The 19,357-nt window shown below is 34.1% G+C and overlaps 2 long non-coding RNA genes across 2 annotated transcripts in view; one reads left to right on the top strand and one right to left on the bottom strand.

Moving 5' to 3' along the window:
- The window catches only part of LOC119871554, a 98,339-nt gene that overhangs the window by 1,234 nt on the left and 77,748 nt on the right, over window positions 1–19,357 (top strand). Inside the window, exon 2 of the long non-coding RNA XR_005358527.1 lies at window positions 2,749–2,797. This is a non-coding gene — a long non-coding RNA (uncharacterized LOC119871554). The remainder of the gene's footprint in view (window positions 1–2,748; window positions 2,798–19,357) is intronic.
- Window positions 17,535–19,357, bottom strand: part of LOC106558691 — a 103,945-nt gene continuing 102,122 nt past the window's right edge. Inside the window, exon 3 of the long non-coding RNA XR_005358528.1 lies at window positions 17,535–17,736. This is a non-coding gene — a long non-coding RNA (uncharacterized LOC106558691). The remainder of the gene's footprint in view (window positions 17,737–19,357) is intronic.

Here is a 19,357-nt window from a genome sequence, read left to right as displayed (position 1 = left end):
GCAGGAGTTGTAAATCATTTAGATTTCTTTAGGGATAGTGTTTCCAAAGAATTCCTTAGTGAACTACTATTGCTGTTAATCACCTTTAGAGTCAAGAGTTTCAGATTTTGTTACTAAATATATGCTTTTATCTTTCTGTGAGTTAAAGAATACTTGCTTAGATTTATCTTAATAATAACACCGTAAACTCTCAAAACCCTGTATTTTTTTCTGCGATAAAAGGAATACATACTCATTATTTTAAAAGTTGGAAAATATAGATAAGACTTAAAAATAAAGCAAAAAAAATCAACCGTTACCCCAACACTGAGAAAGAACTACTATTAACATTCATAATATTTTGTCTACATTCTATGCACATATTTTTAAACTTGGAAATATATGTGTATATATATATAATTTCAAATACTAATATTTCCACCAGGTATTATAAAAAAGACTTTCCTTGTACTATAGACTATACCATTTTGACTCTAATTTTATTTGCTAAGTCATATTGTATCATATGGATGCTTCATAATTTAATAGTGCTTCAAATATTCCATCAGTATTGTTCCCTTTTCTATAATTTCAAAATTTTGTATCTTTATTTCTAATTTCAAAATCCAAACAGCTGTGAAAAGAAGAGTTTTTGTAACTCATCTGAGGGCACCTGGGCTGGCCTGATCCAATTTAGTGACAAGACTTACCTAAACTGATGTGAGGCTATTGACTATCTATGTTTATCCCATTTAAAGGTATTTCCCAGCAGAATTATTAATAGATTATGAGCTGTTGCCCTAAATATGCAAGGGCTTAGTCTTTGCATTGTGGAGACCAAAAAAAAAATGATGAATTGCAAAAAAAAAATTCCTAATGGTTTCAATTAAGGGATTATGGATTTATTTTAGATATTGTTTGTTTTCATATATAATATTGCAAAGAGGATTTCTGTGCTTACATTTTTTTTGTGCTTACATGTTTTTTGTGTGTACTTTGTATAATTTCCACAAGGGTACCCTTTACTGAAAAAAAAAGATATGTTGAACATTATTAAGTCTCAAGTTTTTCACTTATTTCCCAGAAAGCTTTATCATTAGCAATATATGAGACTGCTCAGCCTATGACATTCTCACTTGGCTTAGTAATTAAAAATTGGATTTATTCAGTAAGCATCCCCCAGTTTCACTGCTGATTTAATTTATATGTTTTTGATGAATAGCAAACTTAAAAATTTCTTTATATTTAATAAAATTATACTACTTATGTGAGTAATCAGTGTTTTGCTCATTTATCTGTTAGATTGCTAGTGTTTTTCATAATAATTTATATTTTTGACAAAAAATAATCCTTTTCCATATTATTTATGCTAAACATTCTAATTTTCCTATTAACTTTGTTTTTCATGTAGTCAGATTTATTGATTTTACAATTATGCATTTTATTTAAAAAGCATAATCCTTGCAATATAAAACATACTCTTGTGTTGTCTATATAACATGAAATAACTTAACATATGATTAATATTCTCAGTAGCTTGGTTTTTGCCTACTAAATTTGCTGAAATTCAAAGGGGGACATATAGACTTCTAGTACTACCATCTGTGTCAATTTTTAAAATCTATTCTAGTTTTCATATTTGTTATTACAAGAAAACATTACCCATTACAGAGGCATTCTTAATTATACACATCATTTTATTATGAATTGAAATATTTATCAATATAAAATGATCCTTATATAATTTTTATTTTATTTTATTTTATTTTTTTATTTATGATAGTCACACACACAGAGAGAGAGGCAAAGACACAGGCAGAGGGAGAAGCAGGCTCCATGCTCCGGGAGTCCGACGTGGGATTCGATCCCGGGTCTCCAGGATCGCGCCCTGGGCCAAAGACAGGCGCTAAACCGCTGCGCCACCCAGGGATCCCCCTTATATAATTTTTACCTGATTTTTCCTTTATCTAATTTTATTGTTACCACCTGTCTTTCTCTGTATTGCCTTTTTCTATATATCTTCACCCATCATTTTTCTTTTTAGCTTACTTGTGTCATTTTGTCTAATTTTCTTTAGCTAAACTAATTTTATGGTGCTGAATTTAAGCTATTTAGATATACTGTTGCAATAGATATGTCTGTCTATTGTATTTTCTGATTCTTTTGTTAATTCTTTGACATTTCTCTTTTTTATGCCTTTTTAAGTATGCCATATGTTTTCCAGTATTTGTGATGGGATCAGGTCCCCCCATCACGCTCCCTGTTGAGAGCCTGCTTCCCTCTCTGCCTATGCCTTTGCCTCTTTCTCTCTCTCATGAATAAATAAATAAAATCTTTAAAAAATAGTTTGTCTAAATCAATAATTAAATATCATTATTGGAGTCCCCATGACTTAAATCCCAATGTAACTGTCTTTCCCTTCTCTCTATCATTGTTAATATAATATATTATTTTCGTAATATAGCCTGCCAGGGGAGACAATAAACAACAAACAATTAGAAAATATGGAGATTGCCAACCGTTGTGATTCTCAGTTTTGTCTATGGGGTTTGTAATAGATTCTAACAATGAGTTGTCCCATCAATTTTATCTGCAGTGTTGTCATGATATTATATCTTTGTGTTTTTATAAGTATTTTACTTGGTAAACGGAAGGAACAATTTGAAAATATAAAATCTGATAATGTTATCCAGACACAAAGAAGAATCTTTTAAATTAACTTTTTGCAGGCTAAATAAATCATCTTCACTTTAAATTATCTTTCTATAGGTCAAAGAGGAATATTAAATGTGGCAAGACTTTGGGGAGTAGCTCTCAGGTAAGGTTGTGGTCATTTGTGGTGGCTGGACAGGTGTTTGATCTTGCATTACAAGGACATTAGTACTCACTCTCCTAAGGCTCACTTACTCTTGGCCTTTGGATCATATTTTCTAAGAGAGATTTCATGGAAGCTCCCTTCATGGGAGAAAAAAAATAGCCCCATGTTTTCTTCCTCTGTTTTTGCTCTGCCAAAAGAGCAGAGGTTTCCACCTCTTTTGACCAGAGGAGTATGAAGATAAGTGAAAAACCCATATTGCTCTACTGAAGTGCAGGTAGGAGGATGACAAGTGGCACTTACTCATTTTTATCTTCTGATCTTTAAATCTTTATTCATGGTAGGTAAAATTAATACTTTGCATCTTTCCTCTTTACTATTAGAATGTGGCTTCAGTCTGATTATCTCTTTAAAAGATTTTCTATCTACCCTAACTTTCAATTCCTGTTAACATAATTTTTTGCCTAAATTAAATGGCAAAATCTCCTTAACTGATTTCCCTGCATCTAATTTCACTCTTTTTCAAACTTCCACCCTTGTGATTTTTTTAATCAGCAAATCACTGAATATGACACTACTGTACTGCATAATCTAAATGTCTCCCATTGCCTTCAAGGAGACAGTTTAGCAAGATATGTATTTCCCTTCAAAATCTAGTACTAATCTATCTATCTATCTATCTATCTATCTATCTATCTATCTATCTATTAACTTATTCAGTAGGGCCTAGGATATTATATTTGCTAAATGTTTTCAGACAGTAGAAGTAAATCTTTATGGATGTTGCTAATGACGATGATTAGTGTAACATTGAAAGAAATAGTATAGGGAGGGAAATGTAAGCAAAACTAGTAATAGAAAAGCAACAACATCAGAAACTATTCCTAAATTTATTTACTAGAATTTTTACAATTACTAAGGGATGAAACATATTTAAAATAAAATTTAGGGTCACCTGGGTGGCTCACTTGGTTGGGTTTTTGCCTTCGGCTTGATTCATGATCTTCTGATCCTGAGATTAAGCCCCATATTGGGGTCCCTTCTTGGAGGGGAGTCTGCTTCTCCCTCCTTTCTCTCTGCCCCTTCCCTAATGGTGCCCTTTCTCTCATTCTCTCTCTCTCAAATAAATGGGTAAAATCTTTTTAAAAAATAAAATAAAATTTAAAGAGTCACAAGAGAAAAATTCCAGGTTTGATGAGTAGTGCAAAGGAAAAACATAGACTTAATGTTATGGGCTATGCAAGTGAGAGGTTAAGAGTGTTTATGAGGAAGTCAGCCTGGATTATAATTCTTTTCTGCTTGCTATTTTACTCCTTTGAGACTTGGCTTTTTTTGGTTAAATGGATAATACTAGTGTATTCTTCATAAGCTCATTGAGGGAACTTAATTGATTCAAGTAAGAGTTCAAATAGTAAGTTTTCAATAAAACTTAGTTATTATTGTTTTTTTTAACTATTTATTAACCTTATCTGTCTGAAAGAGAAAGCAGAGCCTTTTGCTAACATGGTGTAAAAGAGTTAGATGACATAAGCCATCAGCTGCTCCCTAGTTTATAGGAAAAATCCAACTGTTAAACTATAAATAAGAAAAGTAGGGCGCCTGGGTGGCTCAGTTGGTTAAGCGTCTGATTCTTGATTTTAGCTCAGGTCATGATCTCGGTCTGTGAAATTGAGCCCCACATCAGCTCCAAGCTCAGCAGAGAGTCTGCTTGAGATTCTCTCCCTCTCCTTCTGCCACTCCTCTCTCCCCTCTCTCTCTAAAAATAAATAAATGAGTGGGAAGAATTAGAGAGGGAGACAAACCATGAGAGAATCCCAACTCTGGAAAATGAACAAAAGGTTTCAGAAGGGGAGGTGGGCAGGGGGATGGGGTAACTGGGTGATGGGCACTGAGGAGGGCACTTGGATGGGATGAGCACTTGTACTATATGTTGGCAAATCGAACTTCAATAAAAACAAAAACAAAACAAAACAAAAAATATTTTTAAAAGATTTTATTTACTTATTCATGATAGACATAGAGAGAGAGAGGTAGAGACACAGGCAGAGGGAGAAGCTGGCTCCATGGTGGGAGCCCGACGAGGGACTTGAACCCAGGACTCCAGGATCATGCCCTGGGCCAAATGCAGGCGCTAAACCACAGAGCCACCCAGGGATCCCCACAAAAAATATTTTTAAAAGAAAAATAAATATATTTCTACCTGATTCTTAGTTCAAAAAGTGGAACTGTTTTGTGCCCTATATCTCACATTTATTATTTCAAACATTCTATTTAAAATTTCTGACTCTGTGTTTTTTTCTTTAACAGTAAATGCTGCACATTTGATTCACAACATACACTTCCAACTCAGCAATCAGTTATGGTAGTTATAATTTTTGAAACTGAACTGAACTCTTTTTTTGTAAATTCAGAAAATATTGTATAAGGTGGGATGAGAGCAGTCCCTAATCCTTAATACAGTTTAGAGAGGATTTTAGAGCATATTAAGGTTTTTGAAAAGCCCTCATTTAATTTGAGATGATTTTCTTGTCCTATGTCTTGTCCTATGTTTATTTCTCTTACCTCTTGGCTCCACTGTTTGGCATAACCACCCAAAACAAAATTTACTACACTTTTGACTCAGAGGAAAAAAAAAAAGTTATCGACTATAAGATTGCTTTCATTGTGGGGGATGTGTGTGGGATGGGAGAGGGAGAAGGAAGATACAAAAACAAGAAAAGACTGAATCATTTTCAGAGAATTTACTTGAGTTATTTAAAGACAGATGTAGCCTCCTATTAACTTTCTTCCCTGCTGAAACAAAATTGAACTTTGATGAGCTTAGGTCCAGGGAACAAAATGTGATATTACTATTTGTATTCATGTATTAAATTCATGAGATGCTGCAATGGAATGATCCCTTTTTCAGAATTGTGTTTGAGATATTTCTATGAATCTTTTGAACTTTAGTCATTTCCTCAAGTGTTAACTCTAGGCAAGATAGTCCACAGACCCGAAATTATGTTATTATTAGCTCTCAGAAGGCATAACACTACAAAAATGCAAACATGTTCTAAGTACAAAGTGAAGGTTTGTGAGTTCTTAAATACTTCTGTTGTTGATTTTCTCATACAAGAAAATAATATAGCTTTGAGTAGAAAAAATAATAAAATTCTAATATTTATGTAAATTTTGATTTATTTCCTATTTTCATTGCTTTTTGACTTAGTATGAATGCTACTATCTTCCTGCTTTTCATGGAGAACATAATGAATGTTCTCCAGTTTAAATCCATTTTGGTTTAATCCCTGAGTTCAACTTCATGCAACTAAATGCTACATTCTCTACCTCAAAACAACAACAACAACAACAACAACAACAACAACACATAGGGGTTTGTTTATGAATACACTGTAATCTAAGAATGAACAGTGTTTTTATAAAAAAAAAAAAGCTAGACCTTTATGATTGCAGTCTAAATGGCGGGGGGGCAATTAGGCTGTTTTTATTAGAGATTAGAACATCATGTTAGTTCAGAAAGCCTTTAAAAAATAAAATGGAAATCATAAATATCAGCTCCATCACTGCTTAAACAAAGCAGCCATCACTGCTTTCAACCTTATTTCTCTATTCATAACACATCACAAATTCTTTGAATTACCAATTTGTCCTGGCCTGGCCTGATCTGGAGAGTTGAATAATTATTCCAAAGGATTTTATCAAATAGCTGTCTATGCATGCTCACATATATTGTTTTTGTTGGAGGGTCCTCAAATTTCTGAGTTCAGTTAGGCATTGAAATCCTATAGAAATAAAAAAACTATACAGGGATAAGAATGAGCTTGTGAGGGATAATACTGTAGAAAAATGACCTTAAACCTTTCTGACCTCTGTACAAGCTTGAGTGTCATTTCATTATGTTTTTGCAGCATCTATGGATTCAAAGCTATGGTATATGCTAAGGATATGCAACGTTCTAATAAATTAATGAAATATTTACTTATGTGCAATTTTACCATCTCCATATAATAAAATGAATCACATTCCTCTCAGAAGGTTTTTCATGAAACCCTGTGCAGCTCCCTTTCACTTCTCTTGGGCCTAATAGAAGACCAGCTTCTTTCATAGGCCATGTCATGAGAAAATACTGTGAGAAGGGGAGAAGGGAAGGAAATTAGAGAACTTCTTTTGTGTTAGCTAATCCTATAGTAGAGCTCTAGAGTATTATCTTTGCATGTTCATTTGCATTAAGTCTTTCAGGGCTTAGGGAGCCGGTGGGGGAGGTTGGAGGAAGAGACAAGACAGCAGATGTGTAGAGGATGTAGGTTATGTGAAGTAACACTTTCTCCTTTCTTCTCCATCTCATGTAATTACCACTAATCTTTCTCATTGCTCAGATCAAAAATCTTGGAGAAAACCTTGAATACTCTCTTTATCTCACCCCTACTACTGATTTCTTAGAAATCACCTGGCTCTGGTTTTAAAATTTATTTATCCAACAAACGAAAAACAAAACAGAAAACCTGAACAACAAAATTAATGACTTAACTGAGCATGTAGAACACTGAACCAACAATGACAGACTATAACTTCCTTTTAATGCACACAGATGTTTAGCAAACTTGACCATATGATGAATCATAAAGCAAACTGAACAAATTTCAAAGGATTAAAATCTTTTCAGTGTGTTCTCTATTAACTAACCATGGAATTAAGTTAAATGATTTAAGAAAAAAATTGAAGCTATCATGATGCTAACATTAAGCATCATGCCAGTGAACATAACGAACCTCTTTCATGCTAAAGAATTTTCAGTTTGCATTATAAGGGCTCCTTCTAACTTAATTAGTTATTATCATTGGCTATCCTTAATAAGAAATGCTGATGAAAAAGTAGATTCAGATGTCAGCAGTCAAGAAATAGCTCAAGAGGCTGATTGATTTATGTATAAATAAACACACTAGATATGATTAATGTAATTAAATTTGGAGTGGTATTTTAAAGTCAAAATACCTATTAATTCAGAACTTAGTCATCTAAATTCCCTCAAGACCTTAGCAACTTGCTGTAGACACAAATGGAAAGATATTGGGTTGCTAAATGATCACTGTAATTTTGATAATCTTCTTTAAAGCTCTCTTTTCATGTATTAAAATATATTTACCTTGGGGTCTTATTGCAACCTGATCCAATTAAACCATTTAAAGATCACAGTGCACGCCCAATTAAAACAACAGCAGAGGTCACATACTCTATGTGCATTGTGTTATTTCTTTATTGTATTTGTCAAATTGCTCTAGTTAGAGATGCCAACATCTCTCCAAAATATCTCCCCACTGCTTCCTGTGTCAGCACTTGCTTTTCATTCATTTTAGCTTAAACATTCCACCTTTAATTCAGACCAAAGAGTACTATTAAAATGTTCATACCCAGGAACCATGTGTATTAGCTATGTGACTCCTTCCTTGGTCTTACCAATCTAGGCTTTAGCATCAATTTCTCCAAAAGGAAAAAGGGAACATGGCAGATACAAAATGTGTCTGCCTGCCATGTGCATACTGGCTCCAGAAGGACCTAGTAGGTTATAGTAGTTATGTCTAAAGTGGGAAATATCAGTGAGGGTGACAGAACATGAGAGACACCTAACTCTGGGAAACGAACAAGGGGTAGTGGAAGGGGAGGTGGGTTGGAGGATGGGGTGACTGGGTGATGGGCACTGAGGGGGGCACTTGACGGGATGAGCGCTGGATGTTATGCTATATGTTGGCAAATCAAACTCCAATAAAAATATACAAAAAAAAGAAATACAAGGAGCTAAACAAATACAGAATAACATGTCAAACTTTACTAGTAATCAAGGAAGTGCAAATAAAAAGTGGTTAATGTTTATTAAAAAAATAAAGTGGGATTTAAATGTGAGTCAGCATCTTGTTTCTTTTCTTTACTTAGTGCAAAAATACTATTATCATAAAATGCACTGATAATTTTAAGATATTACTAAGTAGTTTTAAATATTACACAGTTAAGTGGCTGATTTCAATGACCCTCCCTTGATCTTACCACTTTTTCTATAATTGCATTTTTTAGATTCTGTATGTCCTATATACCAAATCTGATTGTTTAAACATTGGAATAAAACCTAAACTGCCTAAACCTAAACCTAAACTGCCTAGTTTAAGGTTGTAAGGGAATTTAGACAGATATCACTCATTAAATCACTCAAAAAATATTTCAGTGTGGTGGGCAATCGGACAGATGGTGGGTATATATAGAATAAATAATTTAAAATTACTCATTGCTTTATGAAACTTACAGTGTAGTGCAGGGGATGGTATATATCAAAGTCAGACAAATGTGAAAGAGTAACAATGATGACTACAATGAAGAAGTTTTGGTGGTGGAGTTTCTCTGAGAAAACAATGTTTGAGCTGAGAGCTGAAAAGTAGGAGCTAATCAGGGAACCTCTCCAATATCTGACTAATTCTCCAGTAATAGTACCAGTTTCTTAAAACTATTATGATTACAGTTTTAGTTATCATTATTTTGAAAAGATACTGTAGATAGTTTTTTTAATGATTATTCTGAGTTGAGAGGTAACATCATTTTAATAGTATTTTCATTGGACCATGGAAAGAGCCACACAGGGAAAAATAAAGAAAATGAGTAAATGGTTATTCTTCATTTTCTTGGCTTTTGGACTCATTGATTTTAATATTACACCAGGCAACTTCTTTAACCTTTTATGAAAGTAGTAGGGATCAGCATGTCTCTGCTCCTCACTACTAAGGAACATATTTTCTATCCCCAATGAATATCCTTCCTTTTTGAAGTCTACATTCATATTGCCTTTTCTCATCTTCTTCAGCATGAACTCTATCCCACTACATCTCCAGCACAAAATCCAAATTCTAGATTAAACAGTTTGCTTAGATGTAGCTCTCTGTTTCATCACCATCCTGGTTGAGTCAATATTCATGTTATTGACCCTTCTGATATCTGACCCTTACAGTTCCTCGGCCTCTACTAAACCACTGACTCTTAGTTCTACATAAGCCTCTCTTAGCCTTATTATAACTCTTCTCCAGTATTGTCAACTATAGACTTAGTAACTCTGACCGCAATCTACTTTACTGTCCACCAACTCCCTTACTTCTACAGAAGTGGCTAAGTTTAGTTACTATCCCTTTATGTTTTCCTAATTACCTGATTATCTTCTGTTAAAGCTTGAGTCTACTGTTAGCCTAGGATTAAGTTGATGATATCCCTGCAGACTTTCACTCTTTTCCCTACTTGACAGTCTTCCGGGCTCTCCTTGCAAAAGTTTAGGTCTGATAACTTACTCCAAATACATTTTTACTTGCCCTTCTGGGCTCCTCAACACTGGTTGAAAAATCATTAAACCATGCTGACCGGTCTTCTCCTGATTTCTGCTTTTCAAACTCAAATGGATTTTCCTTGCTACTTGACAATTCCTGTATTCATCCCCTTTCATTCTGGTATATTTCTAGCTATTTTAAATCTTTTTGCTCTCTCCTGAATTCCTTAATTTCAACACTACCTTCACATTCTTAGCAGGTGACTTTATCTCCTAGTTTATAGTTTGAAAGAATATGCATTGTTTGATCTTCCTCAATTAAAAAAAAGTGTACTACCTTTATTTTCCATTTTCTCATAGGAAGAAATATCCCTCCTCTCACATAATAAATAAAAACAGTTTTATTTAGATTTTTCTCTAGTTCTTTATGTACTGTTGCAACATAGTACACAGTTTATTTAAACTAATACTAGGTTTAGCAATCAATCCTATCCTTGTCTGTGAAACGAAAGTATAAATAGTCTTTGTTTATGTGGGGTTAATGAGAAATGATGGTTTATAAACTCTTAGTGGATCTGAGAACCTAGGGACTGAAGTCAAGGTTCTGCTTTCTCTATTAGGACTTTTGATGAACCCAGTCTTTTATTTTTACTTTTCATTGTTAAAAGGAAACTTGAAGAGAATGTAAGAGGCAGAGGAATGTCTCCTATTCAATCCTGTGATCCTGAAGCAAACATTTCTCAATCCTATTACTATGAAAGGGAAGCATTATTAGGTCTATTTGGAGCCAGGCTTGGTCTCTGGAAAAACTCTTTTATGGGTAAGATAGCCAATCAAAAAGCTTATATGAAGAAATTCATTACAGTGCCAGGTTGATTTATTGGGGATATGTTTTCAGATTTGAACTGAAAATGTTTTGGGATTGTTTTTACTTTATTTTTTCTCTATTTTTAATTGACTGGGACTCTTGAAGAGACTTCATCAAATAAGTGGTTTCTAGAATGGAAAATTGCTTAAGGTGAGATCTTTTCAGCAAGTAGGGTTTCCTATTCTTTCTACTGCCAGATTTGAAGACTTCCAGGAATATCATTCTACCAGCTACTAAATTTTTAGTATGTTGATTTTCAAAAAGCAAATGCAGTCTTCAACTCTGAAGTATGTCTTAAGAAAACACAATAAAATTGAGAGAAGAAAATCATAATCACACTATAAACACTATTTTATAATCTGTTTTTAATGTAAAAACACATGAAAAATTTTAATGGATTTAAGTATTATTTTATTTTATTTATTGATTTGAGAGAGGAGAAAATTAGGAAGAGAGAGAGCACCAGCAGGGGGAGGGGCAGAGGGAGAGAGAATCTCAAGCAAACTCCCTCCTGAGCACAGAGCCCAACTCAGGGCTCTATCCTGAGACTCTGGGATCATGACCTGAGCCAGAGGCAGATGATTAACTGACTGAGCCACCCAGATCCCCCTTTTAAGTTTTTTTTAATAGCATTATTTTTTTAAAGATTTTATTTATTCATGAGAGACACACAGAGAGAGATTGGCAGAGATGCAGGCAGAAGGAGAAGCAGACTCTGCCAGGGAGCCCATCAAGGGACTCACAGTCCAGGGTCTCCAGGATCATGCCCTGGGCCGAAGGTGGTTCTAAACCGCTGAGCCACCCAGGCTGCCCTAATAGCATTATTTTTAAGGATGAATGGTTAAATCCTATATTTTTAGTTTATTAGCTTACACATCAAAACAAAATAGTGGCAAACCCAACCATAGCCTTAGTTGAAAGAGCAAACTGCAGAAAAAGTGATCTGTGCCAATGGCTCTAAACTGATGTAATTTCTTTCTTTATTGCCAAAAACTGGTACAAAACCTGGTTTATAGTGGTCATGCAGTAAATGTTGAATTTAATTTTTGTACACATTTTTATTATCATTAAATGTGGGTTCTGTTTTAAGTAAACGAAACTCTCAGTGTTTATCTGGTCTCATTTTTTTGTTTGCTTTACTTATATAGTATGATTTATGAATAGAGTTTGATGTTGCTGTTCATTACTATGATAACAATCATAATCTCACAAACTCCAGACTTTTTAAATGACAATAAGTGGCAAAAGGGATGAATAACTTCCTCAATTGCAGAGTGACATTTCGATGGCTAGCACTGATAGAAAAAGAAATACTGTAATGATAGAAAAAGAAATAACATATGTATTCAGATAAAAAATTGTAATTTTGACTACTTTTTGATCCATGGGAGAGTTTTTAAAGTTACTGGATTTCAGAGATGGATATGTTTAGCTTATCTACAATTCATAAAACATTGTACAATCAAAAAGGAACAGGATTTATATAATTTAGAATCAAGACACTTGTATTTAGGTTCCCCTCTGCAAGGAACTAATGACATCACATAATATTTCTGAGTTTTAGTTTTCTCATTTATAAAGAATTGACAGTATTCCACTGATGACAACATAGGGTTACATCAGGAGTACCAAATGAAGTTATACATGTAGACACATATTTTAAGGTATGATGAAAATTATGGGTATAAGATGTTGCTGTTCTTCATATGGAGGCTGATTTACTGTGATTTTCTATGACCTATGCATGATGGAGAGGGGATTCTTGGTTTGTAGTGTATGTCACTCCATCTCAGAATGAGGTTTCTTTTTGGGGTATGAAAATGTTCCAAAATTGATTGTGGTGATCGTTATGCAGCTTTGTGAATGTAAGAAAAACCACTAAATCTTACACTTTATTTTGTTTTTTAAATTTGAGTATATGGCAGCCCTGGTGGCTCAGCAGTTTAGCACCCCCCTTAGCCCAGGGCATGATCCTGGGGACCCGGGATTGAGTCCCGTGTCGGGCTCCCTGCATGGAGCCTGCTTCTCCCTCTGCCTGTGCATCTCTCTCTCTCTCTCTGTCTCTCGTGGTTAAATAAATAAAATCTTTAAAAATAATAATAAATTTGAGTATAGTTGACACACAATGTTATACTAGTTTTAGGAGTACAGCATAGTGATTTGACAAGTTATACATTATGCCATGTTCACAAGCATAGCTGCCATCTGTCACCATACATCACTATTATAGTATCATTGACCATATCATTTATGCTGCGCCTTTTATTCCCATGACTTACTCGTTTCATGACTGGAAGCTTATATTTCCCACTATCCTTTACCCATTTTGCCCATTCTCCACCCTCCCTCCCATCTAGCAACCATCGGTTTGTTCTCTATATTTAGAGGTCTGATTCTGCTTTTTATTTTTTTATTCATTTGGGGATTTTTCTTTTTTCTTTTTTCTTTTTTTTTTTTTAGACTTCACATATGATTGGAATCACATAGCATTTGCCATTCTCAGTCTTTTATTTCATTTAGCGTAATATCCTCTAGATCCATCCATGTTGTCTCAAATGACATGATCTCATCCTTTTTTATGTCTGCATATATTCCATTGTATGTATGTGTGTGTGTGTGTGTGTGTGTGTGTGTACATACACACATATCACATCTTCCTTATCCATTCATCTATTAATGGACACTTAGGTTGCTTCTATATCTTGGCTATTGTGAATAATACTGCAATAAATATAGAGGTGCATATATCTTTTCAAATTAGTGTTTTTGTTTTCCTTGCATAAGTACCCAATAGAATTATTGGATTATATGGTATTTCTATTTTTAAATTTTTGAGGACCCTCCATACTTTCAGTGGCTGTTATCAGTTTACATATCCACTGCCAGGGTTCCTTTTTCTTTATATCCTTGCCAATACTTGTTATTTCTTGTCTTTTTGTAAATAGCACACTTTAAATGGATGAACTGACTGGTATATTCATTAAATTTCAATAAAAGTCTTTTATAAAGCTCATCAGTCATACCTGCTGCTAAAGAATTTTAGCTGGATATCTTTTCATATGGATCTCAATAGTCTGGCCATGTTAGTGGGTTTCTATTTTTACACTTTCTTTCTAATGTCTCTCATAATATTACCCTCTGACTTGATAAAGCACCTAAGGAGGCAATCCCATGTACTATTTAAGGGCAAAGGTTTGAGAGCTCAGGTTCAAACCCCAGCTTTGTCACTTTCAAGCTGTATAATGATATTACGGTTACTCTGGTTACTCTCTAGTGAGGATGATAGGAATAACTCTGGTTACTCTCTAGTGAGGATGATAGGAGTAACTCTTCAATTGTGCTGTGATGTACATTCACTGAGTTATTGTAGTACATGACTTGGGCATTGTTTGCCACATATAAGTGTGACTTTTACTATAATGATCCAAATCTAAACTGTGGCCCTACTTGTCATATCTCCAAACTCATTAAAGTTTCTGATAAGCAAAGGGCTCTCCCTTGAGAACTCTATCATTTAACAGTAGAAAACATATGGAAACTTCAAATGAAGACATTTTCCTTAATGATTGCCAAACTCAGATATTTATTCAAGGACTCCCCCCCACCCCGATATGGTTAATTCCTTTAGAAGGCAAAGACACAGGGATCCCTGGGTGGGTCAGCAGTTTAGTGCCTGCCTTCCGCCCAGGGCATGATCCTGGAGTCCTGGGATCGAGTCCCACGTCAGGCTCCCTACGTGGAGCCTGCTTCTCCCTCTGCCTGTGTCTCTGCCTCTCTCTCTCTTTCTCTCTCTCTCTCATGAATAAATAAATAAAATCTTTGAAAAAAAGTAGAAGGCAGAAACAGCTATAGTTCTTTATATATTATTTACTTTTGTGTATGTGTCATGGGAGAACGTATGTTAAATAACATTTTTTCTTGATACATATGTGTGTATATATGTGTAATATATATGTATACATACATATATATGTTAAATAAACATTTTTCTTGATACATATGTGTATGTATGTATAATACAATATGCATATCCAGTATAGCCTTTGTGTGACCCCAGTGAATGTACCTGGCACATAGTGTGTTCAATAAATCCTTGAAAAATAAATGAATTAATGGGCTCAGATAATATGAATTTATCCCCAACTTCAGTAAACCCATGCCCTGGTTCTTAATAGCAAACCTGCTATGATGCTATTATAGCATCATATCAACCATGACCTTGTGTTTATATATTGCATTTTGCTTTTTAAAGCACATTTACATATTATTTTTAATATAATAGCATTATATATGTAAGGTATGTATTTTTTAATTTCAACTATGCATGTCATAATTTCATATGCTTTTATTATACATCGTGCTTAGAAACACTTTGATAAGTTGTATATTAATTCATTTCCTCCTTAGAAGAATTTTATGAGATAAGTTGATAGGTAATATAGTTGTTCTTTCAAAGAAGAAAAAAAATAACCACAACTTCAAGGAACTTAAATAACAGTAGAGTTAGAAAATTTTGGAGTTGAGACAAGAACACAGATTAACATTTCATTTTGTCTTGAGTTACTTGCCCATCCTGGTACTAACCTCTGTGGCCTGAAGGAGGCAGTGCTGTAATTGTCCAGATTTGATACACAGGCTCTCCCTAGAGCCCTTGAACTACTAGGCTGAGAGTGAAGGAGGGAGGATTCTTCAAGTGAAAACGTGGTAGTTTTCAAAAGAGGAATTAGATGCTGAGTTGGCAAAAACAATAGATGAGCATTTTGCCATCTATGTAGCCTTTACTACAATTGCTTATGACTTGACTTTTTATATTTCTATATTTCCATAAATACCTGCTTATGAAATGGTCAGTTCCAGGTTGTCTTATCACCTATTCCTTTCCTTAATGCCCCTATGAGACTATAACCAGACCATACAAAACATTCTTAAAGATTTCGAGCAGTCACGCTTGCTGAATTAAAGGGTTTTTAAAGGGTTTTAGTATTAAATTTGGCAAATTTAATTTCACAATCAGTAAACTTACTGCTTTTATGTAAGAGACAAAAGAAAACAAACAAAAAATGTATGAGAACAAATGGGTAATACTTTTAGAAGTGAATAGAGTAGAAATACAAAGACAGGGATCTTTGAGAAATAAAGAGAATTCCAAATCTTTTTAAGAGAGATAAAAATTTGTTTAAAAGCTGAAAATTTGAAACTAATATGTGTAATATTGAATCAAATAGCAAAAATTCTTGAATATATAGGACCATAAAAGTCACACATTCATGTTTAAATATTATTAGGACCAGAAAAAAATTACTTTATTTTGGAAAATTGTCACTTGTGTAAATTTAAAGCTCCAGGGCAGCCTCGGTGGCTCAGTGGTTTGGTGCCACCTTCGGCCCTGGGGCGTGATCCTGGAGACCCCGGATCAAGTCCCACATCGGGCTCCCTGCATGGAGCCTGCTTCTCCCTCTGCCTGTGTCTCTGCCTCTCTCTCTCTCTCTCTCTCTTTCTCATGAATAAATAATAATAATAAAAATATTTAAAAAAATTTAAAGCTCCATCTATCTCTGAAATGTAGGCTGTTTTTTTTCAGACTTCAAATAAGGAGAAATTAAAATGGAATAGAAATAATTATAACCCGTCAAAAGTCGATTCCAGTTCAGTTTTTTTCTCTTGAAGAAAAACAATATTTTTAGGAGTTGGCTCATCTTGAGTTCTACAATTCCAAGTAGTGTTTTTTTTAAAGATTTTATTTATTTATTCATGAGAGACACACACACAGAGGCAGAGACATAAGCAGAGAGAGAAGCAGGCTCCCTGTGGGGAGCTCGATGCTGAACTTGATTCCAGGATCACAACCTGAATTAAAGGCAGATGTTCAACCACTGAGCCACCCAGATACCCCTAAGTAGTACTTTTGAATTTACAGTTGGAAAGGATGTTAAAGACCATATTCCATCCTCTTCATTTTATACATAAGGAAAGTGAGGCACAGAAGCATTAATTTATCTAAGTGAGCATACAGCTGGTTATTTTCAAAACTGGCTACCAAATTGCCAAAAGTAATTGATGAGAACTTAGTGCAAAGGGGGAGAAGGAAATACTTTCTCACTTCTTCTTCCGCAAATATTGAACCATTTATGTCCCTTATCATTTCTAGAGGAAAGGGATCAAACATAAAGGAAGAGGAAGGAATTGTAAGGAGAAAAGACACAGCAGGAGAACATGAAGTGTGCTATAGAGGGCTCATCTTCTGATGTGGTATAATAATAATGCTCTTTTCCAAAGAATGAGAACAGAGTCTTGCCTTGTTTCTCCTGTTTAAGATTTAAATTATATGCTTTATTTGCCTCATAAGTATACTTTATGATGGTGCTAGACAGCACCTAGGAATATTTTGAGCTGCAGTCATATGAGACTGGAATGCTTCCAACTTGGCTTTCTTAAAAGTTATAAATACTTTTCCAAACTATTTTCAGATTTTTAAAGGTGTTTAAAATAAAGATTTATACTTTTACTTTCTCCACAAGTCTCTGAATCACTGAACTAATGTCCTCTAACAATTAGAGAAGAAATCTCTCCTCTTGGTCTTAGCCCTCCATCTGAACTTTTATTGAATATCCTCTATTTTTCAGAGAATAATGTTCTCAGGTATTGGAGAACTTTGCTTGAGGATATTTTTTATTATTTCATTCTGAGGAAAATTATTTCATCCATGGTTATTCCAGCTCCAGATGAATTGATCATATAGTTCCTCTGTGCTGTCATCTTTTCCTCATCAGTAGGGGGCACCTGTGGGTTTAAACCAAGACTAAATCATTTTGTTCCAAAAAAGCTCTATTGACTAGATTGTTTCTAGTGTTAACCCTCCTCTCACCCAAGGTAATTTTTGGATTCCCCATAAAAATAATCAATATATAAAAACTATATAAATGAGACTCTCTGTTACCTATTATATTCTCAACCTCTTAACCTGGAATCCAAAACACTTTGTGATCTAAAATTTCCTGATGAAGCCCTGCTTCTCTACTTCTCTATGCATATCAAGTCCTATCATATAACTATGTTCCAGATGTTTGGCACTTTTGTATTTATTCACTTCAATGTCTTTTACTTTAGCCTGAAGCACTACTATGAGTTTTCATGAAATCAAGTTTATGAGATTACAGTTCAATCGCTACCTTTCTATCATTTTTCCATTGAGAAATACTGGCATCTGTACTTAATGTCTGGAAACAATCTCTAAAACTCAGAAGCTCTGAATGAAAATGCTAATCAGAAAATATATTTCCCATTATATTAGAGAAGAACAATTGTTATGTGTTTTATATCATGCCAAAACTCCCCAAGCAATTTTCTAAAATGTCGCTATAATATAAATGCCTATATATAAGGAAGAAACTATATTAGGGTGTAAACACTTAAACCAAATAGCGGTTACTTTATATGAAATAACATATGTAACATACTACAACCTAAACAACTTTTGCATGTTTGCTCTTTATTATATTTCATATTAAAATGTACATTACATATTTAAAATACTATGTTATACTGGGTATATATTGTACCTTATGGATAATTTAAGAGATTTTCAAGGTATATTTTGGCTACATTTTTTTGCTACCTAGAAATTGACTTTAGATTCTAACATCTTGTGACCTATAAAGAGCTGCAACTGATTTGTATTAAAATTACTTAAAAGTATTATCTACCATCTATGATTATGAATTTGCAAACTCCCTGGGGTAAAAACATGTATTATTTTTTCTATTCCTTAGATGTAGTATTCAATCACTATTTACTAACTGAATATAATCCATGGATAAGTGTTACACCCAAGAGAAAATTTTTGTATTGCAAACACTCATAGATTAAGTATGTCCCTAGTCACTTGTTTTATCTATCAAGGTTTCATAGGTGGGCAATGCAAATAGTTTTAATGCAACATTCACCTGAAGCTAATGAACATGATTCTTAGGTGATCTAACTCATTAGACATTAATACTTAAACTTTATTTCAAATAAATAAAATACTATAAACTATATAGTATTTTATAAATAAATAAAATACTATAAACTATATAGTATTTTATCTTTTTACACTTAAATAGCAAGTCCACTGGTTCAATGGAATCAACACACAATATACTAATTCAAATATTTCTAAAATTGGGCTGCTAAAGGAGTCTACTCTCTGGTGAGTATTTACACAGGAAACAAGATCCACACAAGACAGTTTCCCATTTCTAGCCATTTGCTTTTATTTGGTACCATGAGAAACTTAATAATTTGGAGTTGCCATGGGGAAGAGAAAGAACAGCCAGAAGGAAAGGAAAAGAATGAATAATGGACTTGTGAAGAATCACATGGAGATGATTCTCACTAGAGAACAATGAGACATTGTGGTATT

Source organism: Canis lupus, chromosome 4 (genome assembly GCF_011100685.1).
Source record: "Canis lupus familiaris isolate Mischka breed German Shepherd chromosome 4, alternate assembly UU_Cfam_GSD_1.0, whole genome shotgun sequence".
Classification (NCBI taxonomy): Eukaryota; Metazoa; Chordata; class Mammalia; order Carnivora; family Canidae; genus Canis; species Canis lupus.
Note: the sequence above shows the minus strand (reverse complement) of the source record. Positions and strands in the feature narration are given on the sequence as shown.